Source organism: Lemur catta, chromosome 10, assembly GCF_020740605.2.
Source record: "Lemur catta isolate mLemCat1 chromosome 10, mLemCat1.pri, whole genome shotgun sequence".
Lineage (NCBI taxonomy): Eukaryota > Metazoa > Chordata > Mammalia > Primates > Lemuridae > Lemur > Lemur catta.
The window spans coordinates 40003999-40030373 of record NC_059137.1 but is presented as its reverse complement, the minus strand read 5'-3'; the positions used below and the strand labels follow the sequence as shown (position 1 = coordinate 40030373).

The following is a 26375-nucleotide window of genomic DNA, read 5'->3' as shown; positions in this document are numbered from 1 at the left end:
AACATTCAAATGATGCCACTTTTTTTTACCATGCAATTTATAATATTGCATGCATTAATAATAGGTAATTTATTAGACATGAGGCAGAATTTTATGCCAGTTGTACAGTTTATTTCATAAACCTTGAGTGGGGATCCAGAAATTGATTGCTGAGAATAGACAAGCTCCCAATAATCTCTTCAAGCCATTTTTAAATGCATCACTTATTTTCCATTTTGAAGTTGCCAACCTACCTATACTCTTTTTACCCTCATACAGAGATTACTACAGAAGCCCCAAGTGTCATGTTGCTAGTTTATTCTGCTTCCAACATATCACATTCATTATTTTCATGTTGTTATCCTCACCATCACAGTGCTTTGCATTTTATAGTCCTTCATTGTTTGAAAAAAAATATGACAGGGTTTTATTCTCTCTGGCTGGAAGCCATTATATCCTTTAAGTGGCCTTCACTGACTAACAGGAAATATCATCTTTTGAGCTCCTATGGTCAGTCATTTTCATATGACCGCTGCTATATGCTGGGCTAACTAGTGCTTTAGTTTTATTTAAAGGTTATGGCATGCTTTTAAATGATTACATGAAAAAATATATAAGTAATTTAATGATGATGCCAATGCCAAGGGCAAGCACTCTGAGTGATAACTTAGTCATTAAAGGTTTCTGGAACCATTATAGATAGTTGTCCACTTTGAGTACTCTATTTAAATAGGTGGCTATGCAACCATTTTTAAATTAACTGAGCTATTGAAATGTAATTAAAATACCATGTAACTCACTCTATTAAAGTGCACAATGCAGTGTTTTTTAGTATGTTCTATTCCAATCACACGGAACAGAATTCTGTCAACACCCTGAATAAATAAGTAAATGGTTCCTTCCCTAGAGCCTTCAGAATGTAGCATTGATTGCCAATCCCTTGAGTTTAGCCAACAACCACAGTATATTTGTGCTGTTCTAAGACACTAGCTTGTGGCAATTTGTTACAGAGGAACAGAGATAGGAAAACTAATACAGATATCCAGGTAAAGAGGACAGACAGTTTGCCTATTTGTCCAGGAGTAAGTAAAATAGCATATCCTACATTGTGGATAAGAGGAATCTAGCAGTGAATAAAACTGGAGAAAACATATAGGCATGCTAAGTAGGCCTCATAAACTATATGAAGTTTGCACTGTAGTCTGAGAAATGGGAATATAATTAACAAATTTAAGTAGGGTAATGAAATGGCTAGTTATTTATAATAGAACAATCAGGCTTCTCGGCTAGAATCCATGGAAATGGATTGGAGGAAAGTAAGGCCAAGGGTAAGAGACCACCAACTGTAAAAACTCTTGCAATAATTCAGAAGAGAACATATTTCTCTTTATCCAAATAGTAGGAAGGAGGTTGGGAAGAAATGGAATAATAAGAGAAAAGAATTGAGTAAATATAATTAAAAAATTATGGTGCCTGGGTGTGGGTTATGAAAGAGAATGGTTAACACAGGATGGCACCTATGTTTCTGGCTTCCAAATTAACACGTTAATGGCAAAGTTATTTACTGAGGTTGGGATCTCAGGAAAAGGGGTGTGTTAAAAGGGGTGTATTGAACAATGGGGAGAATTATAGGTTTCTCTTTTGTTGTGTTGAATTTGATGTTGCTACCAGAATGAATGAAGTTAAACTAAAGGTATAATTGTTGGAGAAGAATGAGCATGTTATAAAGGGAGCAGAAATGAAAGAATGTCCGTATAATATTTGAATTCCTGATTCTATTCTTAAATCTTAGCCATTCTTTTCAATATTGTGATATGGTATGTATCTTTAAATTAAAGTCTTCTTTTTGTATATCTTCATTCAAATTGAGATTCCATTTCTTTTAAACAAGGGGGATTCAGGTTATATGACAATCATTTTCACTGACACTGAACATAGCTCTAAGGCATAGAAACAATATGTGTTAAAAGAGCAAATGAGATGTGCACTCTATTCAGGTAAGAGTAATGGTGAAGAATGCAGAAGTGTGGTCCCACTTTCATCCCATGATTTGTACTAGTGAGGAGTTGAGGGAGTAGAAGAGTGCTCAGCCTGAATGGAAATTGACCCTGATGATGTAACATGAATTACCAATAAGGAAGGTATCATTTGGTCTGCAGGCAGTTAACTCTGACAAAAATATTTAAAATAAAACAAATGCCAAAAATATTTCAAGTGATCAAATATTAGGATTGTATCATCTTGTACCTAATTGCTATCAGCAATTAGACGGTAAAGGTTACAGGTGCTCAATTAGTAGAATATCTAGTTGTGAACTGGGAAACACCCTTGTGAGATATTTGAGACCTGTGTGATGTATATACGCCACATGGGGTTAACAGAAATTCCATTTTAATGCATGATAATATCACCCTGAGTATGTGGCAGTATTGCTATATTTAGTTGTTAATCTATTTTAATCCATCAAATTTGAATATTCATTAAAACATGTCAACAAGATAAAATGCAAATAGAAAAGAAAGACAATTTGAAAGAGTGTTAATAAATGGATGACACTGGTAAAATAACAACATAAAATTTATTAAATCAAGCTTAGATCCAATTAAAATCTTTACTAAGAGTTTCAACTTTATTTCTCAAGGTATTTCTGTGTTCCGGAGTAAGCAAGCATATTTGTTTAGGTTTCCATTTCCTTCTTGGAATCTGTGATAATATCTACAGTACATGATGCCTCTAGGAAGAATTTTTTATCATTATGAGCTATCATTATGCAGAAAACACTCAGGTTTATATCTCTCTATTTGATAATTTAGCTTTGGTAGCAGATGATCTGATTCAGAGTCTGTCTACAGTGAATAATTGAATGTCAGAAATGTTTTAAATTAAATTCTGACAAAGATGAAATGCTTTGTGGGGGAATCTAAGTGTTTGTTAAGTTCTTTGTCCTCTTTTTCATGGCCTCTTAATGGTTGCAATCTCCTATCTGCTTTTGCAAAGAAGAGTCTATGTGCTATTTAAAATTCCGTGGGGGGAGCCTTCAGGCACATAAAATCTGTTCCTGTGTTCTTTCACCATTTTAAGTATGTTGTAAGTGTAAAATAAAAAGAGCAGCAATGGAAGAGAGTTTTTGGCAGGATGGCATAATCAGTATCAATGTATATTTTATTTCTCGTTAACAGCTATAGATATAAGGAATAGGGCTGGTTAGTGATTTCAAACTGATAAATTTAAAGCAGATTTGGGCAGGATTTAGGAGTAGTAGCCCTCTGATACGCTGAAGAGGCAAGCGAATAACCAATTGGGGATAGTGCAAGAATGGTAAGAAATATTCCGCAGTTTTCTTGTATGTGGCTTGCACAATATATCCACTTCCTATTTTTAGATACAATTTAGACCCATAGGGAGATAAAATGCAAGGCAATTTTACCTTTGTAGGCACTAATATTGCCTTAGAAATAAAATGTGAACTACATTAAGTCTGACTTGATTTGAAATTTTAGCTCTACTACTTACTATTTGTATGACACCGGACAAGTTACTAAATAATCAGCTACCATTTTCTCATTCATAATTTGGGAATTACATTGGCCTCGTTTCAGAATTCAATAAACAAATATTTATTGTATGCATACTATGTGGTAGTCATAATCTAGGCATGGAAAATAGATTTGTAAATAAAACACAACAACTTCCTGCCTTCATAGACCTTAAATTCTAGTGTGGTAAAATAAATGCCAGAATAAAATATATAATATATTAGATAATTACAAATGCAAAAGAATAAGACACAGAGAAAGAATATGAAATGTGTTTGTGTTTGTACTGTGTGTGCGATATACAGAATTCTAAGGTGGTGTATACATACCTTCTCCTAGACATTTAATCAAACAATTATAGACAGTTCCATCAGATTTGGAAACAAAATGGTAAAGTTCCACATTTTACTGATGAAACAAATACTCACTGTTGGAATAATTCCAATTCTATATTTCTTACAAAGCTAGAACCAAGTGCCCTATGGAACAAAAGGAAGATACTAAAACACAGATAAGTGTATTCTGCTTAATTATTGACATACAAAGGTATACCTATCACATGCCAAATAAATGCTACTCAATGAGGGAGAAATTACCAAATCTCTGTGACCAAAAATTCTTATTCTAGTATGTGTTATGATGCATTTTTGCAACTTGAGCATTTTCAAAAAGAAAGTTTGACACTCCCTACATTTCCTCATCTGTTTTTGTCTCATTGCTGTTCCCAAAAAGTGTGATTCCAATAAGCATATCCTTATCATATGGTTAGACAGAATCTCTGTATATACTTGATGGCTGCTTAAAAGGAGAACTAGTGCCTTTTTTTCTAGAACCCACTAACAAGAAGTGGCTAAAGTGTTGTTACTTGCATTCCTTTACAAAAATTTCATAGCTGTAGAAAAGAAAAGAAAACTTCATTTTAATTGTCAAGGAATTTGAATTACCTATTCTTAAATCATATAGAGTTGTGGCTTTTTTATTTAATTAACAAATACCAGTAAATAACCAGACATTTATCATCATGAGGAACCTCTTCATACTTTCTTTCTGCTAGCATGTGGAAATATATTAGCGTTCCATATGGTTAAAAGTCACAACATACAGAATCATCTTACCTATCTAAAACTACATTTAGAAAAAAAAACTGTAAGTAAGAAAGTGATATTATAGATGATTTTTAAGTTTTTATTGCCCGTGTTTTTTGTTTTTAAAAATGAATGTTATATGTATTTTTAGGTCTTAGGTTAGTACAACTAATTTTCATATACCAAATAATCCAAAATGAATTTTGGCAGACACTAAGATAAGAAACAGTCTTGATCGAAATGAAATTTTTTAGCAGGACTAGGAGTGGTAATTGCTTTCATTATTGTTTTCTGCATATTTTGACTTCTCTATAATAAGCATATATTGCCTTGATATTAAGAAACAAGTTTTATTTTAGTAGCAAACTTTATTTCATCATTCTTTATCTGGATACTTATGATATTCTAAATGAGTTAGGTTCAATAATACCTTATGATGATTCTTTCTCCATTAAGTAAATGTCAGGTCTCAGAATTAATATTTTGAACTTTGGTATGTAATTATTGTTCACTAATGATTACATTGAAATCTGTATTTCAGTCATTAAATTGAGTATAGACTGCCAGAGGCAGAACCTACGTCCAACACCAATTCTATTGCCGATGCTACCTAGTTAACTACCTGCTTCACCTTGAACAGTAGCTATCTGCTGGTTGACCTCAGCTGGTATCCAGAATAAATAGGTCTAGGATCCCAGAGCAAGAGACTAATCTGAGATCAACACCAATGCCACTTCTACAGTCTCTATAGGCTACATCCAGGCCCTAGAAATGAACAGAGATGTGGAGTGGCTGGGAGGTTCATGGCAGCTTTGAGTACTTGATCTGCCCACAAGCTCTGTGGAATCTTCCTTGGTGACTTTTGAATCTAGAACTTCATTCAGGAAGGACAATTTCAAACAAGACCAAGAATGATAACCTCAGAAGAATCCCTAGAAAAGAATAATTTAGAAGCAGTGGCAACAGCAGGCTACAGGTGGGGTTGGTGGGGTTGAAACCAAGGTGCCCTTGGGCTAGCCTTCCATGCCTTCTGTATTACTGCACTAGTGTTACTGTCTAAGCCAGACCTTCCCAGGGTTTCTGGGCCCAGAATTCAGGATCTATTAGGGACTCCCATGGTGACAGAATTGGAAGCTTTCTCCTGGTGGAAACAGTGAGGTGGGGTTTGATAGCCCTCTGTGGGGATATCCTTTAATAACTGCTAGATCAGAATGGTTCTTTTAAGAGTGGCCACTTCTGAGCTGGATCTGTCCATGGTTGCAGTTCTATGTATTAGGCTCTGAAAGGGTTTAGATAGAAGGTGCAAAGCCAGCTGCCTCCATAAGAGGTTTGAGTGCTTTGGTGACCCCTAGGCTTATCTGGCAATGGCTTTACCATTCCTGGGAAAAGACCCAGAAGTCTAAATATTTCCTAGAGAATTCAAGATAGATGAGGGCTGTCGACACAATCTACCTATTCTCATTCCAGGAGCTCATTCATACTGGGGCCCTTTCAGAACCTGGATGTGTGGTGGGCACACCTCTATGGGACTGTTGAGACATTGCTACATTTGGGGATATCCCCATGTAACATAAAAGAAGCCACAAGGGTTAGAGTGAGCCATTTTCTCTTACTTATGTCTAGATTTGTATCTCTTTATAGAAAGTTGTTTTTTTCTATCTACTATTTGTCAATTACTACACCACTTACTTTCTATTTAGGTACTTACTTTTATAGAACATGGGTGTATTTGATAGAGAAGGATGAATTTTAGAATCAAGTTTCCAGGTTTAATTTTTAAAAGTCTTTAGTATTTTGATTTTGGTTATAGATTTATTTAGAGAGATTGATACCTTTCAATGATAAACTTGGCATTTCATTCTATTTAAGTCCTTTATATGCCTTTTAGGAAAGTTTTATAGATTTCACAGATTTTATCACATAAGTCTTTCATATTTTTTCTTAAATTATTCCAAGGAATAGTTATAATTTTGTTGCAACCAATAGTATGGCTTTTTATTTACCTTCAAATTGATTGTCTCTAAAAATATGTTTAATTTTTAAACAAGTTATGTACATCACTATAAGCATTTTTAAAAGGCCTTTCATTTATATCTCCTGCTCTGCTATAAATAGGATATATCCTTTCATTTCTACCTTCTAACACATGATTGTACATTTCAAAATTATTCATTTTTGTATATAATTATTAAATCCCTATGGTATTATTTATTTCTTTTCTCTAATTGCATTGACTAGACTTTCCAATAAAATATTAAAAGAGGGTTAATAATGGATACCCTAGTTAATCTTCCTTACTTTAGTAGCAATTATTTGTTACTGTACTAGACACGATCCTGGCTTATGAATTAATATGTTGTTATGCTTATATACTAGTATTACTCTTTAAGAAGTTCAAACTCAGGAATGCATTTATTTTTGAACTTTATCAAATAAATACTCAAATGATTGTATGACATTTGTGCTGACCTATTAATATGGTAAACTATATTAATATATTTCTGAATATTAAAACGCGTTTGTATTCCTGTATTAAACCTGTTTGTGAAATTTTTAGTAATAGTTTTATACCAATATAAACAATAAATTTGATTTTAGTGTTCTCTCACAGTACTAAGTTTATGAGTGCATTATCAATGTTTTCTCATTGCAAAAAATAATTTGGGAACTTTAAATTAAATTTTTCTCAAAAACTTTGAAAAATACTGGAATAAATGTTTCTTAGAAGTTTTGCAGAATTTCTCATATAAAACTGACTATATATGGTGAATGTTGAGGTTCTTAAAATTTTCTTTTATATCTGATCTTATATATTAGTTAATACAAGTTCAGTTTATATAATTTATAAATTCTTAGAAAATCATCCATTTAATCTAGATCCCAGGAAGTTTGCATAGAACTGAGCCAATAATTTACTAACTGAATGTGTAAACCATAAGTTTATTTTTTTCCATTTATTTCAGTTGTACATTCTTGTAAATAGAATAACTTGGTCTACTGGGTTTTTTTTTTTTCATTTTTTGATCTAGTCATTGAGTTTTCTAATTAATGAAAATCTCTTCCTAAATCTAGCTCATCATTTCTGATTTTCAGCACTGGTGTGTTTTCATTGATAATCATTCTTGGTTTTCAGCACTGGTGTGTTTTCTTCATTTTCTATGTTTTCAAAGGTATTTTAGTTGGAAATTGAGGATTGATTTGTCACAGGCTGTTACTCAGAGCATTTTAAACCAAAATTTTGAAAATGGAGATATATTAATGCTATAAGTAGCCTATAATTTATTCATGAAAGTTATTGGATTTTTCTATTACTGAGATTTATTTCTTATTTCATAATTCAACTATCATGAACAAACACAATAACTTTACTGTATAAGACACTTGGAACAATATTAATAGGAAAACTGCTAATTTGAGAAACTGATTGATTGGCTAATTATTTTTTGATATTTAAAAAAAAACACCACATAGAATACTTTGAATTGTTTACCTATATATTTGAATAGGCCACTTTTTAACTTGCTAGTATAAAATGGGTGTTTGATGAATGGCTTTGTGCTAATGTAGGTCAGTGAAGTATTATTGGTTTTATTTAGTACTCCCCAAAGTTGTTATATTTTCTTTTTGTGTGTAAATGCCCAAAATGTCCCTTCCTGTTATAGAAAATGTCAAAGATTCTTTTGTTATTGAAAACTTAAGAGATATATTCACCATTATCTAATCAATAGAAGTGAAATGTAAACAATTGAGCAAAATGAATTACTTTAATAGCACACAAAACTATGATGGATACCATAATATTGACACTGGTTGTCTTTGTTATATTTTTAGTCATAAGTCCAAGTCTTATCAAGCATGCTACCTACATATATATTAAATTCAGATCCTTCAACTACAGTTATTTTTACCTAGACTCTCAGTATTAGCTCTAATGCTTATTTTCATGTGGACTTTAAAGTTATTTTCAAGTCATAGAATTTTGTGAACTTTTAATATGTATACTCGGTTTTTATTTACCTCTAAATAAAGCCTGATTTTCATCTTACCTAGAGCATTTTAAAGTCTTTCTCCTCAAAAGGAGGTAGAATTATTTATTTGATTGTATCTCAAGAAGGCAAATTTTAGGAAGAAATAAATTTCAGGAACTGATGCTCTGCTTGCAACTGCTTATGAGAAATGCCCAGAAATTCATAGGTTGAATAAAATAGTTATGGGCTACATAGTCCACTGTGCTTTTTTCTCAGATACTTATTTTTATAAATAAATCAGTATTTTTTTTCTATTTTGTTGAATCAATAGTTTGGAAACTATCTCAAAACAAAATAAACAGCACTATAACACGTTTTAGGAATGCCTCTACAATTTTATACTACAAATTTGTATTTTTTTGGTTCCTTTAAAAGCTGAGTGATGTTTACTGTGACATTATTTTGACTTTTTAAAAAATTTATTTTTTGCTCTTGGCCAAAGATATAATAGATTGAACTGATTCCATACCTTGGATTATGAAACATAGAGCAATTAATGACTAAGCAAGGTGGGAAATGGACAGTGTTAGCTCAGAATTGATATGCCATTTATTAATATTTACATATAACATATAAACTGAAATATTGCCTCAGTCTAACTAAACTTCTCAAAGTTGTCAGTAATTTTCTGTGTGAGATGGGAAAGCAGTAAACTTATAGGAGAGGTCATTTCAAGCCAAGATGAACCCGTAGGCATTTACCACAGGTGGTTATAATCCCTTCTGCCCTATCCTGATAGGAAAGAGATTAGCTAGCTTTTAACTTTCTTCTCCTTTTCAGAATCCATTTTCCAGCTTTGAAGAAAACAAAATAGATACCTGAAAGAGTCATACATTCAGTCCTTAAATTGTCCCTCAAACATTCCTAGAATAACCACTTAAGCATTTTCTGTATGTGGTTAAGTGTAAAAATAAGTTTGTTAATAAGGATAAAATATTTGATTTTATCTCTCATTTCACTGGGACATTGATTTCCAAATAAAGTTACATTTCTATAGATCCTGGTTGCCTCACCTATCTATTCTTTGGGGAATGGGCTGTTTCTGCCTACCTGAGAGAATTACTTAGGAAAGATCTTTAAATTGCCAGTCACGTTCAACTACAGAAAGTTTGGACATTTACAAAGCTTTGAGATTTTCAGGAGGGAGTTAATTTATAGAAGCAATTCTTTTTAACCTAAAAACCTTACTCACACTTTCTTGTTTATGCTCTGCTATCTAAGCATAGCGTCTATTAACACATGCAGGTTTTCTTGCCTATTAACTTGGCCAGTATAGATTTTCTTGCCTGATGGCATACATATATATCCCCATCCCTCCTGGGATTTAAGAATCCTAGACATTGTACTTAAGGCACTACTTACAACTCCTTTCCTGAAATTCTACTAGATAGGTTGTGGTTAAATCAATTCCTGGTGAAAAAGGGAGATAGCATGAGTTACTGGTGCCTGTCACCAGCACACATTTGGCCCATGTGCTGGCTGCTGATAACAGTGACAAAGTAGTTGAAAGGTTTTACTTTATTTTTATTTTTTTTTTTAATTTTGAGGTCAGTGGTCACTAAAACACCTGTGCAGTAATGGTAAATGTCATTCCAGAGTATTAGCTCTAGATTGTCATTGAACACAACAGATTTCCACAATGTTTTACATTTTATTTAATTTCACCTTTCCAAAGCTAATGCTATGCTATGTTTTGTGAGTGTTCTTCTCAGGACTAGCGCATGACAGTCACAGAAGAACATTTTAAAATTAAATTTTATTACTGATCCTAATAATTGTTCAGAGAAAGATAGCACAGGATGCTGATGAATCCTTGCTTGTATGTATAAGTATGTAAAATAATTTTCTCTGAAATTCTATAGCATGCACCAAACAATCCAATACAAAACTCAAAACTCCATCTAGTGGTATAATGTTTAGATTAAGGTTATAAAAATTTGACTTGAATTATATATAATTTAACGATGCTGATAATAAAGTCACAGGCCTTTAGAACTATATATAACTATTTAAAACTAGACTCTAAATACTGAAATATCTTGTGATAGTATGTACTCTTTAATTTATTTTTATTTTGGGGAAGTTTCTGGTGAAAACTGAAAAACCTGCTAGACAAATTCTAAAAGCGCTCTAACACTCTATACTTTTTTGAAATCGTGAAAATAAGACCAATCTTAAGAAGAATATGTGTATAATAAAAGGATGCTTTTAGGGACGACAAGTTTGGAGGTTCAGAAATAGGTATGCAGATAGCTATGTACCAGAGTATGTGTTATTTAACTTAAGGAAGGGTTATCACCTTGGGATTTTGTTATTGTCTCAAATTTTTTTTTAAGGCTTAATACAGTTTTATTTGAAATTCATCATTTTGAGATTCCATGAGAATCAAACATAGACTGAATTTGACTTTCTTTTGTCCTATTTTTGTGGGAAACAAAAGGCATGCTACGCAAATAATAATATGTATCTTAGCTAAAAAAAGGTGTATTTCAACTTCATCAAAGTTGGAGTTTATTCTTCATTTTATCGTAAAATGAACTGTTAGAAAAACCATATTATATGAGAAACTAAGGCTTAATACAGTTTTATTTGGAATTCATCATTTTGAGATTCCATGAGAATCAAACATAGACTGAATTTGACTTTCTTTTTTTTTTTTTGGTCATCATGGGGGTAGATAAGTTCAGGTTATATACATTGACAATGTCCCGCCCATCTCCCTGAGTCAGAGCCTCAAGCGTGTCCATTCTCCAGACAGTGTGCCTGACACCCACCATGTAGTCATACCTCCATCCCCTCCCCCCACCCCCCACCTCCCCGAGTCAGCACCTTCAAGCATGACCATTCCCTAGACGGTACGAAAGGCACTCATCATTTAGGCATACACCCATCCCCGCCCCCCCTCCCCCCCTCCCCCCCCCCCCCCCCCCCCCCCGTCTCAGTCTGATATCCAATTGGTATCCTTCCCCGATGTGCATTTAGGTGATGATCAGGGAAACCAGTTATCTAGTGAGTACATGTGATGCTTGTTTTTCCATTCTTTGGATACTTCACTTAATATAATGGGTTCCAATTCTCTCCAGGAGAACCAAAGAGATGTCATATCATCGTTATTTCTTATAGCTGAGTAATACTCCATGGTATACATATACCACAGTTTACTAATCCATTCGTGGATTGATGGGCATTTGGGTTGTTTCCACATCTTTGCAATTGTGAATTGTGCTGCTATAAACATTCAGGTGCAGGTGTCTTTGTTACAGAACGACTTTTGTTCTTCTGGGTAGATGGCCAATAAAGGGATTGCTGGATCGAATGGTAGGTCTACCTGAATCTGTTTAAGGTATCTCCATAATGCTTTCCACAGGGGTTGCGCTAGTTTGCAGTCCCACCAGCAGTGTTTGAGTGTTCCTGTCTCTCCGCATCCATGCCAACATGTGTTGTTTTGAGACTTTTTGATAAAGGCCATTCTCCCTGGAGTTAAGTGATATCTCATTGTGGTTTTGATTTGCATTTCCCTGATGATTAGGGGTGTTGAGCATTTTTTCATATGTTTGTTAGCCATTCTTATATCTTCTTTTGAAAAATTTCTATTCATGTTGTTTGCCCACTTTTTGATAGGGTTGTTTGATTTTTTCTTGCTGATTTTCCTGAGTTCTAAATAGATTCTTGTTATCAGTCTTTTATCTGATGTGTAGTATGCGAAAATTTTTTCCCATTCTGTAGGCTGTCTGTTTATTTTCGTGACTGTTTCTTTGGCTGTGCAGAAGCTTTTTAATTTAATCAGGTCCCATTCGTTTATTTTTGTTGTTGCTGTGATTGCCTTAGGGGTTTTCTTCATAAATTCTTTGCCTGGACCAATGTCTGTAAGAGTATTTCCTACATTTTCTTCTAGAATTCTAATAGTTTCCCACCTAAGATTTAAGTCCATTAGCCACCGTGATTTGATTTTTGTGAGAGGTGAAAGCTGTGGGTCCTGTTTTAGTCTTCTACATGTGGCTGTCCAGTTTTCCCAGCACCATTTACTAAATAAGGAATCTTTTCCCCAGAGTATGTTTTTGTCTGCTTTGTCAAAGTTTAGATGGCTATATGAGGATGGTTTTATATTTGGATTTTCTGTTCTGTTCCATTGGTCTGTGTCCCTGCACTTGTGCCAATACCAAGCAGTTTTAATAATCACAGCTTTGTAGTATAGTTTGAACTCTGGTAAATTAATACCTCCCATTTTGTTTTTGTTGCTTAAAATTGCTTTTGCTAAATGGGGTCTTCTCTGGTTCCACACAAAGCGTAGAATTATTCTTTCTATATCTGTGAAAAATGTTGTTCGTAATTTAATAGGGACTGCATTGAATCTGTAGATAACTTTGGGCAGTATAGTCATTTTAACAATGTTGATTCTTCCGATCCACGAGCATGGTATGGTTTTCCACCTATTTACATGTTCTGCGATTTCCTTCCTCAGTGTTTTGTAGTTCTCCCTATAGAGGTCCTTTACCTCCTTAGTTAAATATATTCCTAAGTATTTTATTTTCTTTGTTGCTATTTTGAAGGGTATTGTCTCAAATTTGAAAGAAACCAGTCAAAAATAGTCTATCAGTGGCAAGAATTAAGGTTAGGATTAAACATATGTACTTTCATTCAAATATACTCCCTCCCCTCACATATCCTACCCCTCGATTAATTCTGTGGTCTTTGATTAATTAATATACATTCAAATAGGAAGTTTTAAAAACTGACTATGTAGGAAATGTGCACACTTTCAGATACCTCTGGCATAAGAAATATCTTATACTGTTATATTAAATTATTCATGAAGCTTGAACACTGGACATTTTTTTTTCATTTTCACAGTGGCTGACAATTACTTTTAAATGTCATAATAAGGAGTAAGAAAATGCTTTAAAATAGTGTTGAGTTATTTGAGTTGTTTACTATGATACTGACATGATGTATGTATCATTATACAGTTGTACAATCAGATAATAAATGAAAAATGATCCTTTCAGTTGATTTTCTAGAATGCATTCTCTGTATTTGCTGTCAATCCTCATTAAAGAAGCAATTTTTATGGCACATTGGCAACGTGATGAAAATGACAAAAATAATATTTCCCACCTGCTAATGACAACTTTCTTCCATCTTGAGGAAGAACAAATACATAGAAACTAAATTAGCATGTTAGAAGAAGATGCAGGATAATGAATGACAGCAAAACAGAGGGAGAAAGAGACGAGAACAATGTTGATGGGAAAAGTGGAATTTAATATTATACTTTAATACCTGTAACATCAAATTGCAAATATAAAAACAAATATTAAAATGTCTTCACCCTAATATGAAATGACAAAGTGAAACACAAGAGCCAGCCTTAGAGAAAACGGCAACTTTAATCATTATGTTGAGATTATAATAGTGCTTGTAAATTCCTGTTAGTTTTTAAAATGTTCAGTATAACAGTTATTACTATAGAGCCAGGCTATGCTAAAAATATACCAAACTGTTTGTTTTTGAATGTCATTAAAAATGAGGATTTCTTTTATAATTCTCCTGATAAATATTTTGGTTTTAAACAAATATTGGTATTTAAGTAACTAAACTATTATTTTATCTATTTATTTCTTTTATAAATTGTTTATTTACTTTGCCTATTTGAAGAGCATTTTTATATTCAGATATTTTGTTTATTTTTTAATATATTTTAGGATTATTGGTATGATAATTCATTTTAATACTATTAAATATTCTCATTTTCACTTATTTTAAATTTTGCTCAGGTGTCATATAAAATAAATATATTCTCTCTAATTTTGAGTTTGTCAAGATTTGGTCAATTTTTTCAACTGAGGATATCATGCTTTTATACAAAGTTTTCTATTTCAGAAAACTAATTTAAAATCTTCAAATCTAGCCATGGACGGAAGACAAGCAATAATTTATCACACTAAAAAGTAGAGACATTTTGGCAAATAATTAGAGTGGTTTATTACCATGCTAGACAACTGAATAAATGTGCTACAGAGACTCTTGAAAATTGTCTAATATTTGGTTGTAAAAGCTATGTCCTTCCTAGTGGCATAAACTGACATTTTCCTAGTCTACATTCTGTAAATCATCATAGGATGAATTTTGTGATCATAAGGCTACTCTTATCACATTTTTTAATTACTCTGTTTCTAACTCTTGTTTGAAAAGATTTTCTCAAAGTCTGAAGGTATTCAGAGGTTTTGAAATATATGTGCTGTGGACTGGATTATTTTCCTCCAAAATTCATATCATGAAATCCTGACCCTCAATGTGATGATATTTTGGGGAGGGTCCTTTGGCAGGTTATTAGACTTAGGTGATGCCGTGAGGTTGGGGCCCTCATGATGAGATTAGTGCCCTTATAAGAAGGGATACTTGTGAGCTTGTTTCCTCTCTGTCCTTATCCCTCTACCCACATATACCAAAGAAAGGTCATATGAGCACACAGACAAAAGGCAGTCATCTGCAACTCAAGAAGAGAGTCCTCACCAGACACTGACCCTGGTGGCACCTTGATCTCACACTTTCAGTCTCTAGAACTGTGAGAAATAAATTTCTATTGTTTAAGCCACCCGGTCTATGGTATTTTGGTATAGCAAACTTGAGCATACTAATATAATATTCATTTATTATGAAATTTGTAAAAGTACTATTTATATACTTATATCCACTGTGAGGACTTTTGTTATCTGTCTCATAAAAGATAGCTCTTAACAAACAACTCTAGATTTGAAGAGAGATGCTATAGTTTGGAGGTTCCTATGGGAACAAGTTATAATTGCCAACCTGTATAGCAACCAGTATGAGAAAAATTATATATAAATACTGATCAAAGTTTTAGCTCTTTTACTATCTCCATTTGGAATCCAAATAGGGTACAAACACATATACACACACGTACACACATACGTATATACACACGCACACATACCATTTATCCAATCTTTTGTCAATCAGTTAATTTATTCTAATCTCTTACCTAATCTAAAATTGGGGAAGTACCTGTGGCCTGTTCTTCCCCTTAAATGAATTCTTGAAAACTCAAGGCTAGTCTAGCACCTGTCCTAGGGCTAAGAATGGTGGAGCCCTGAAGGCTGCTAGAGTTGAGAGGATGAAGTAGCAGCACTGTGCTGGTGAAGTGGATGGACAAGCTACAGGAACAAAGCACAGAACTTGTCACTCTCTAATCTTTTTCACTAATACTCAACACCTGTATATACACAGTTCTAAGATCACTACTTAGTGGGGTAAAAGGAGAAGTCAGAGCAGCTCACAGATTTTGCTGACTTATCACCTATCATGTGGATTCTACCTGTATTTCTGGGCTGGACCACTTGATTTCGTGTCTGGAAGCTCTTGAAATGATAGTCATGGCATAGGGTTTATGAAACTGTAAAAACTATGATCTGAAGAGCTGTCTGGAATATATTTTGGTACAAACTTGAAATAAACCAAATTTGATTGTGAAAAAAATACACATATGTGATTGCCTTCATATGAAATGTCCAAAATAAGGATCCACAGAGGCAGAATTCAGATTAATAGTTGTTGAGGGCTGGGTGTGAGGATTAGAACAGGGGAATCAGTGATAGCTACAGGGTTAAGGATTTCTTTCTGAAATGATGAAAATGTTCTAAAATTGACCATAGTGGTAATTGCACATATTAATATCTGTGAATACACAGTTTCAGTGGAATGGCTCATCCATCCCTGCAGAGAGGGAGCAGAAAGATGGGACGACCCATCAGAGTTGTCCCAAGTTAGAACAAGAAAACAGGATATTTTAACCCTGTGTTGAGTGGTCACTGGTGAGGGCCAACTTAGTAAGGAGTTATGACCTTTGGTGATGGTCTTCATCTTCGTCTAGGGCGATGTTGAGGCCATCTCTGATAAGGGCTGACAGCTGAGTGCTGGTTGCCAGTAGCACTTCCAAGAGCTGGGCTAATAAAATCTTTATCCCTGATGAGGGCTAATGGCATCACATCTAAATGACCATCACTACTTCTGTAAGAAATACTGACTTTTGCCATAAATAATATGGTAATTGAAATTAATACTTATATTTCCAAATGAAAGATAATGAACTATAAGGATATAATTACTTTATGTACAGATGTTTCTCTCAAAAATTCAGCTTTCATTCTTATTGGTCATTTGAAGGTAGTATTGCTTTTTCCCTGCCTGCTTTTCAGATTTGCTCTTCTGTTTTTTCAGTATTTGCAGTGCTTTTCCCAGGTGTGGTTTTCTTTGTATTCATTGTATTTGGGGTTTGCACCTCCTTCTGAATCTTTCCTTAATATCCTTCTTCCCTTTGTCCTGCCTCACATCACCCTGCCCTGCTTCCTGGTAATGTAATTAGGATAATTGGCAATTTCATTTTTGTCTCAATTGTTTCTTATGTTATCTTATCCATTTTCTATCCTTTTTTCCTTCCTGTTGTACTGACTTACATTGTAGTTTACTGATTCTTGTTTGGTTCATCTGATCTTCTTTTAAAAAGACCGTTTATAATTAATCACTGTGTTTTTCCTAATTTCTAGATTACACAATTTGTTATTTCTCATATTACAGTTCTCACATGAAATTTCTCCTTTTGTCGGCTAAAGTTAGTTACAGTTGTTTTAATGTTTTTAATAATTCCAGAGTTTTCATCACATGTGACTCTGTTTTTATAGAATGTTTTTGTTGGTTTTAGATAATTTAGTGTTGTAATTAGGTGTATCTAGTAGGTTTTGATATAATAGTGCTCATATATATGAAAATTTTTAGAAGCTAAAAATGATGTTATCTTCTTCCAGAAAGAATTTAATTTTCATGTGACGATTGTAACAGGTATACGAGAGCCTGGGCTTGAGACTTCAAAGGGACTAGTCTATTTCCATTTTTGTTTTGTTTTGCTTTCAGTAGTACATAGGTTTTTAGGGGACTCAACTAGAGACCTGGGATATTTACATTGTAAGATAGTCAAAGATTCTGCTTAGCTTTTATGATTTTTTTCTGTTTTCTTGGTCTTTTATTCTATGAAGATAAAGAATTTGAAAATACCTTGAGATGATTAATGTCATAAAATATTGGACTATATTCTCTGTTCTTTTTTTTCAGAATCTATTATTTTCTGCTTTTTAAGAAGAATTAATTGTATTCCATTCAAAGAATTTTTACTTTTACTTTTATCAATAATGTAGAAATGCTTGATTCCCAACATACAAAGTATTATCAAACTTTTAGATTGCCCATTGGATAGATGGAAAACTACATATTAATATCATTATTTTTTAATTTTAATGTAATTAAAAATTTAAATATGAATAAAATAATTGTGTTTTGTATTTTCTGTTTAACCAGTCACCATTTATTGATTGCATATTATGTGCAAATAGTTTGTGAAGTGTCTTACATTAATCTTTACATTTAATACTCACCAAAATATTCTAATGTAGGAGCTAGCATCATTCTTATTCTATATTTGATGAAACAAATGTTTAGACATGTAAAGTGACTTGCTCAATGTACTATGGCAAGAGAGTGTAGAGCTGAAATTTCAATCCAAGTAACCTTACTGCAGAGCCCAAGTGCTTAAACACTAACATTCAATGCTTCCTCTTAATATATCTTTATTTGTTCCTTTTATTGATTTATAATTATCATGATTTACAAAAAAATAAAATAGGGCTAATTTTGCTTTAGAATTATAATGGAGACAATGAATTAGTTATTATTATGAAAACTTACATATGATTAAAACATAATTGTCATTTAACACAAAAATAAGTTGAAATTCATTGAATAGTCGAAGAAAATATAATATTCAGTCTAATATTATGGGTTTCCCAGACTGGTAAAATGTATGAAACAAATACACAACTGCTAAAACCCTATGTTTTCTAAGCCAGTTGTCTTCATATGTATTTAGAAAATGTTTTTTATATTTATACATATATACACATACAAATATTCATACATATATACATGTTCATTTATATATCTATGTATATAAGTATATATGCATGTATATGCATGTTTGTATATAGTCTAGCAAATCTTTTGAGTTGCTACATAATAAAAAGTCCTGCAGTCATCACAATAGATTAGATGGTTTTTAATAACACTAACAAACAAACAAACAAAATCTTGCTCTAAAAGGATTTCTTGTGGACTTGTCCAAAAACAATTACCTTCTTTTCTGGAGAAACATATTACAATAGAGATTTGTTACTGAATAAATCAGGACTATACAATCCTCCATGTAGAAATCAGCAGTGGTATCAGTAACATTTGAATGGCCCTACAAAGAAATATGAAAGTATTCTCTAAAGATGCCTCGATTCCCTAAAGAATAACAAATAGATGCTATATATGTTTACATTTTTTTAATCTGAGTCCCAAAGCCATTTTGATGTTATATTGATAGCAACATAATTTGTATTATATTTTCCCAAATTAAATTTTTCCACTGTGCTAATTCTGAGTACAATATTAAGATCTCAATCTTATCATTTTCACATTTTTGTCCCCACTTCCAATATTTCTAATAATCACAATAAAGCTTATATTATGACAAGCACCAAGGCTATGTAATGTTTGCAGATTTCTTATTCTCTTAAAAATGTGATCAATCTTATTGGCTGATCTATGCTTTTTCCTCGGACTGCTCCATTCATATTCCTCATATATGAAGAAGAAAAACAATGTACTGATGAACAGGATACTAGCTCCTCTTCTCAATTATATATTAAAATGCATTTTTACTTTTGGTCAGAATTCTACCAGTTTTTTAGTGTTGGTTTTTGGTTTTAGTAAAAAGGGAACATGTTATGAAACATGATTTGGGTACACTACTGAATGTGGAAGGAAACACAAGTTTTCTTGAGAATAATAAGTTTCTGTTTTCCTAGGAAAAGAATGATTGTTTTTGGCCATAACAATAAGTAACCACCTGAGTCAGTTTTAAATCTATCATATTTGATCAATGACAACTTCCTTCAGTAGCATATTTCTTAAAATCAGCCAGGCAGCAATAGCCTCTTTCCACTGCCCAGGTTTTTAAAGTCAGCCGATCAGAAATAATCTCCATGTGATAACTTCCTTTCACAGCTAAAGCTCAACCAATCCCTAAATACTTCCACTTCTCAAAGTCTGCCAATACCTGAGAACCCCACTTTCTTACACCCTATATAAGATTAACTCTCTGCTTTTCCTCTCTTACTGTCTTCCTAGGAAAAAAAAATGATTGTTAAAACAAAACAACAAAAGCTTTTATTTAAGGCAAGAAATGACAACCTCTTCCCTTTTACACCCTTCAATGAAACTGTAACTATAATAGTCTCTACTTTCAATGTCATACTCCACAAATAAAAAATTGGTATAGTTCCATTAAGTGAAGGAATCTACCCCTAGACCTATATTTCTTCCTATGTCATTTAGCATGACTTATCGTACATAGTAGGCTCTCAGTAAATCAAATCATTGAATGATGTTTGAGTTGCAAAGTATTTTAGGTTTTATATTATACAATTCAGTGGAGTCCAAACTTTAGATTTTAACAAATCTAACTTGAACATAAAACAGCCTAATTGTTCTGGGTGAAGCTATGGATGGGATAGCCAACCCTCTCCCATTTGTTCCATTTGCCCCCTACCTCACTCCGGTCTCTGTGATGCTTCTTTGTATCAGCTGAGACTTTGCTAAATAGAGTTCTAAGCCACTGATCCGTTTCTATCCCCTCATTCAACAGAGGAGGGACTTGAGGCCCTGATGACTCCCTCAGAACCTCATTAATTAGATACAAATTTAAATATTTCTCTTCTATAACTGACTGAATTTCCATGTCATGCAATACTTTTGATTATGATCCTTTAAAATACATTATCATTTTCATTCATGTAGATTTATTAATTTATAAGAATTTAGTTATATTTTGTATTAATGTTATCTTTAATTTTAAGCTTTTTATTAAAAAATGGAATACATTTTCATTATTTCTTACTAATATTGACTGGCATTGTTTGTGGTATATATTTATATTATTTCTATAATATTTATTGATTTTTATCACTAATTAATCTTTAGTAAGCATCTCATTTTTAAGTCTTCATATTATCTAAAATTAAAATTTATTAAAATTATGCATTTGCATTACATTTCTCTGCAATATCTTATGGCACTGGCAATAAATCACAATATTGATAACAATGAAAGTTTAATCAATACCTATTAATTTATAATTTTAGTAGAAAGTACATCATAGGCTTTGTTATAGATACATTAGGTTGTAAAATATACATTTATTTTTCTCTTAGAGTTTTATTAAGTAATTAAGTTAATGAATAATTTTTAATTAATTTATTTAACAAATATATATCAGTTATCTCTCATGTACTAGGTACTGTTCTATGCACTTGGAATATATCAATCAACCAAGATATCTGCACTCATAAAGTTTAAATTCCAAGATAAAAAATAAATGAACATAATAACATATATGAAATATCACAAAATGATAAGTATTATGTAAAAAAAAATAAAGCAGGGTATGGGCAACTGAGAATGATTTTTGTAAAGGCACAGATTGTAATAGAGTGGTGAAGGCAGTGTGCAATGAGAAGATAGTATTTTAGTGAAGACATGGAAGATATGAAGAAATTAGGAAGATATACAGGTGAAGAACTTTTTGAGCAGAAAAATAGGCCAATAGAAGACACTAAAGCAGGACCTGAAAGGATTGTTTGAAGAACAGTTAGGAAACCAGTGTGGCTGAATAGAATATATAAAGGGGAGATATATAAGACATGAGGTCAAAAATGTGAAAAGAGGCCAGAGTTCTGAGCCGAAGAGTGACCTGATATGCTCAGATTTTAATGGGGTAGCTCTGGCTGCACTGCCCAGAACAGACTTTTAGTGTATAAACTGCATTATCAGGGAGAAGTATAGGAAATTATTAGAGTAGATTAGTAAAGAGATGTATCAGGATGGCCAATAAGTTTTGCTCAGGGGTTGGGAGAGAAGGATAAAGGAGGAAAGAATGAGAGGGATAGAAGTGGGGAGAGAGAAGCAGAGAGAGATTAAATTATGGCCCTCAGGTTTGTGGATTGATGGAGTTGCTAATAACTGAGACAAAAGAAGTTGCAGGTGGAACAGGTTTATGGTGACCAGATTAGTAGTTCAGTTACATATGTTGTATTGGGAATATCAATTACACATACAAGAGACAATAGTTCAACAAACATGTCATGACTTCATGCTGGGGATATAATATAAAATCTGTAAACAATCAATGCATGAATGGTATTTTTAATGATCATAAATAAAAAAGAGAAAAAGTCCAATAACTGAGACCTGGGACACTCCAACTTTAAGAGGGCTGTGACAAATTGGGAACCTGAAAAGGAGACTGAGACGGAGCAACAGGGAGATAAGAAAACCAGGACAGTGGGTCCTGTAAACCAAGCGATGCATTTTTTGTTTTTGTGTTCATGAAAGGAGTGAGTGAATGTAGCAAATGAGGCTTTCATGTCATAGAAGATTATACTTGAGAAATACCCATAGAACTTAATAACTGGAAGGTCATTGGAGATTTTGATAAAAACAGATTTGACGGTCTGATTTGAGAGAATGTGAGTATAAATGGCTCTTTTAAGCAGTTAAAGGTGGTATGAATGAAAACTATTAATTGGTCAAGTTAAGTGTACAATAATATAGTCTTAAATAATATTGTGCATGTCTCTTGAATAAGACTAAATGGACCTAATATGTAAATGTTGTGAATTTCCCTGGGCTATATAGTAAGCAATTCTAGCCAAATTTACTTAGTGACAAAAGTGTTTTATTTTCCAAAGCACTTCTAGAATTAGAGTTCTATGCATTCTGAAAATATAGCCTTGTGTTTACTCCTGCCTCTGGATTTCAAGAGAATGAGATTAAGATTGGTAGAGCAAAACCAGTCTAAATTCTTAGTGTTTGATAATTATTTTAATTGGCTATATACTTATATATTCTTAAGTTAGCCTGCCAAGTTGTATTTAGTTCATACCATGGTATGGGGTTAATTCCTCTAAATAAACTACATTTCTGTCCTTAAACTTTTGAATATGATTTAAACCTGTAGGTGTTATTAAGTACAGGTATTTGAGCAAAATAGAAACAACCAGATTGAAAACAACCTCCTGGTTTCTCAGCTGGGAAGATAGCTAATCCAATGCCTGACCAAATGACATTCCAATACTCTCATACTGTAATTCCAGCAGTCCTTCACAAAATCCCTTAAGATTTGATATTATCAAGGACATGGATTTTTTTCTTCTCTGAAATAAATACACACAATGTATGACTTCCCATTAGATGTAGTAGTTTTAAAACAGCATTTCTATTATTCAAGGCAGGAATTCATAATTATGTTTCTAATAGCAACAGCAGCCACTTTCTGATGTTGGCATTGATCTCTGTTCAGTTCATGTTCCACTCACTACACGGTGGAGCATTTGCTATGCATTCTCCTGGGTGTACAGAAGTGTCAGACTACTTTCAAACCACCTGTCCTCATGGATAATAATAAAACTATGCCCAAGTGAACTTTTGCAGCAAGATAGCAACCTGTGCTTTCATGTCACAGTTGTTTCAAAATGAATGTAAAGGATATAAATAGGATTTGGCATGTGAATAAACTTGCCTTTTAGGTGTATTTAAGGACCTGGGGGATATATGCAAATAGAAGGTCATGCAAATTGAGAAAATATATTCATAAAATTACCATATAGTTTGTTATGCCCTCATATCTCCAAGAGAGTCAATTTTTACCAATTTAGAACAATTGCAGTAAAAGTCAGTCTCCATTAATAAACAAGTCCAAATTGATTTATTCATATGTACATGAATACTCATATGAATTCATTCTGCACATATAGATTTTCCCTAGGCATATTAAAAAGTACACTACCCCATGTGATAATCAGATAGCCCTTTAAGGTAGGCATTGTTCTCATTTAACATGCAAGGAAACTGAAGAAAAGAGAATATTTAAATTGTGTAGTGTTCAATGTTTCATATTTTACATTCTTATTTCAGCACACATTATTGGTTGCCTAACCAGTAAGTTTCTCCCACTAAATTCCTTGCTTACAAAATATAGCTCTAATTTTGTCCATTTATTGGAAGATATACATTTCATGGGTCCTTCTCCAGACCCAGGGGTTAAATGTTAATTACTGTAAATCAATCTTGATAATTCTCTTCCTCTGATTAGGTAGCATGCACATGACATAACCCAAACTAATGAGATAGAAGGGAAACTTTTGCTACTGTTTTTTCTTGCTCTTATATAGGTAAAGACTAATGTCTTCTACCCTTTGTACATATTTGAGTTATGACATGATGCTGGGAGCTGCTGTATCCAAGTAGCAACCATAAGAGACATGTCAAGAGAAACCCATAAAAATTGATCAGAATACTTGCATCATTGAGCTACTATACTAACTTATCCTATAATAGGTTACCTCTGGACCTCCAGTTATGTGAGATAATAGGTGTCATTATTATATTACCAGAATTTCTTTTATTTGCTGTGAAAGCAGCTGGTGTAGCTAGTAGGTTTTGGGACCATATTTGAAAACCATGACTTGTGATTCAAATTAGTCAGTTGTTGACATTCTAAAAACTGAAATTATTTTAAAAGTTAATAGTTACATTAAATAGAAATGGAATATTCATTAAAATAGTTTTTTTTTTCCTGCTTTTCAATTCAAACAGTGCAGTTGCAGAATTCTGGTGCTTAAAAAGAGCATACATATCAACAATTCCAGCCTCTGCATTTTAACTTTAAAAAACTGATGCGCAAAGCTAGTTAGCTGCACATTCAGCTCTTCAATCCCTTATGTAATTATATTAAGTAAATCCTGTGTTTATAACCCACTGCTATGGAAGACAACTATGGCTTATTAGCAAAAAAAAATTCCTTTATCTTTTAGCCTTATCATTATTAAATGCTAAATGGGATAAATAATACCTTATAATAATTTGAAGAAGATTAAATGATGTTACACATGTAAAAATCCTGGCACATATTGCTGCCAATCAATGTTGGTTTTTATACATATACTTTTCTATGCAAAGAATGTTTCATAAAATTATAATTCTAAGAAATGCACTTGAGAAATGAATACTTTGTTTAAAAATATTGTACCATTCCATATAGGTGTTTCCTTTAAAATTAAAGCACACATCAGCATATTAAAAGGAACTGGGAAGTTCTGGAGTAAATGGATCTGCAATTGTTATCTTTGCTGCGTAGAAAATTACCTCAAAACTTAGCATCAGAAAACAATACTTCTAGTTATGTGGTAAATTACATTTATAGATTTGCATATGTTGAACCATCCCTGCATCTCTGGGATGAAGCACATTTGGTCATGAGGGATTATTATTTTGATAAGCATCTGAATTCAGTTTACTAGGAGTTTACTGAGAATTTTTGCATCTAGATTGATAAGGGATATTACTCTATACTTTTCATTTTTTGTTGAGTCCTTTTCTGGCTTTGGTATAAGAGTGATGTTGGCTTCATAAAACATGTTGGGGAGGATTCCTTCCTTTTTGATGTCGTGGAATAATTTCTGCAGTATAGGCACCAGTTCTTCTTTGTAGGTCTGGTAAAATTTGGGTCTGAAATCGTCTGGTCTGGGACTTTTTTTTAGGAAGGATTTTTATCGCTGCTTTGATTTTGGTACTTGATAGTCTATTCAGTAATTCTATTTCCTCCTGATTGAGCTTAGGGATGCTGTGTGTTTCTAAGAATTTGTCCATTTCCTCCACATTTTCAAGTTTATGTGCATAGAGATTTTTATAGTATTCATAAATGATATTTTGTATTTCCGTGGTATCAGTTGTAATTTTTCCTTTTTCCTTCCTGATTGAGCTAAGTCCTTTCTTTTCTGCTTCTGCTTAATCTAGTGAGAGGTGTGTAAACTTTGTTTATCTTGTCAAGAACAAACCTTTTGTATTATTAATCTTCCATTTAGTTTTTTTACTATCGATTTCATTTAGTTCTGCTTCAATCTTTGTTATTTCTTTTCTTCTGCTAGGTTTGGGATTGGTTTGGTTGTCCTTTTCCAATTCTTTGAGACAATTAATTAAATTGTTGCTTTGTGATCTTTCAGTCTTTTGGATGTAGGCATTTGTGGCTACAAATTTTCCTCTCAGGAATGCTTTAGCTGTGCTCCAAAGATTTCCATAACTTGTGTCCCTTTTATGATCCTCTCAATAGACACAGAAAAAGCAATGAACAAAATTCAGCACCCTTTTATGATAAGAACGCTTAACAAAATGGGCATACAAAGGACTTGCCTCAAAATGATAAAAGCCATATATGACAAACCCACAGCCAACATCATAATCAATGAGGAAAAATTGAAAGCATTCCCACTTAGAACTGGAACAAGACACAGAAAGACAAGGTTGCCCTCTTTCACCACTTCTACTCAACATAGTGCTGGAGGTCCTAGCCAGAGTGATCAGACAAGAGAAGGAAACCAAGGGCATCCAAATAAGGGCAGAAGAAGTCAAACTACCACTCCTTGCTGATGATATGATCTTATGTCTAGAAAACCTCAAAGATTCTGCCATGAGACTACTGGAATTGATAAACAAATTCAGTAAAGTCTCAGGTTCCAAAATCAATGTACACAAATCAGTAGCATTCCTATATGCCAACAACAGTCAAACTGAGAACCAAA

The 26375-nt window shown here is 33.1% G+C and overlaps 1 non-coding gene across 1 annotated transcript; it reads right to left on the bottom strand.

The window, feature by feature from the left end:
* Positions 1-10703: 10703 nt before the first annotated feature.
* LOC123646770 lies at positions 10704-10767 on the bottom strand. The gene has a single exon (XR_006738023.1). It is a non-coding gene; the product is annotated as a U7 small nuclear RNA (small nuclear RNA).
* Positions 10768-26375: the final 15608 nt, after the last annotated feature.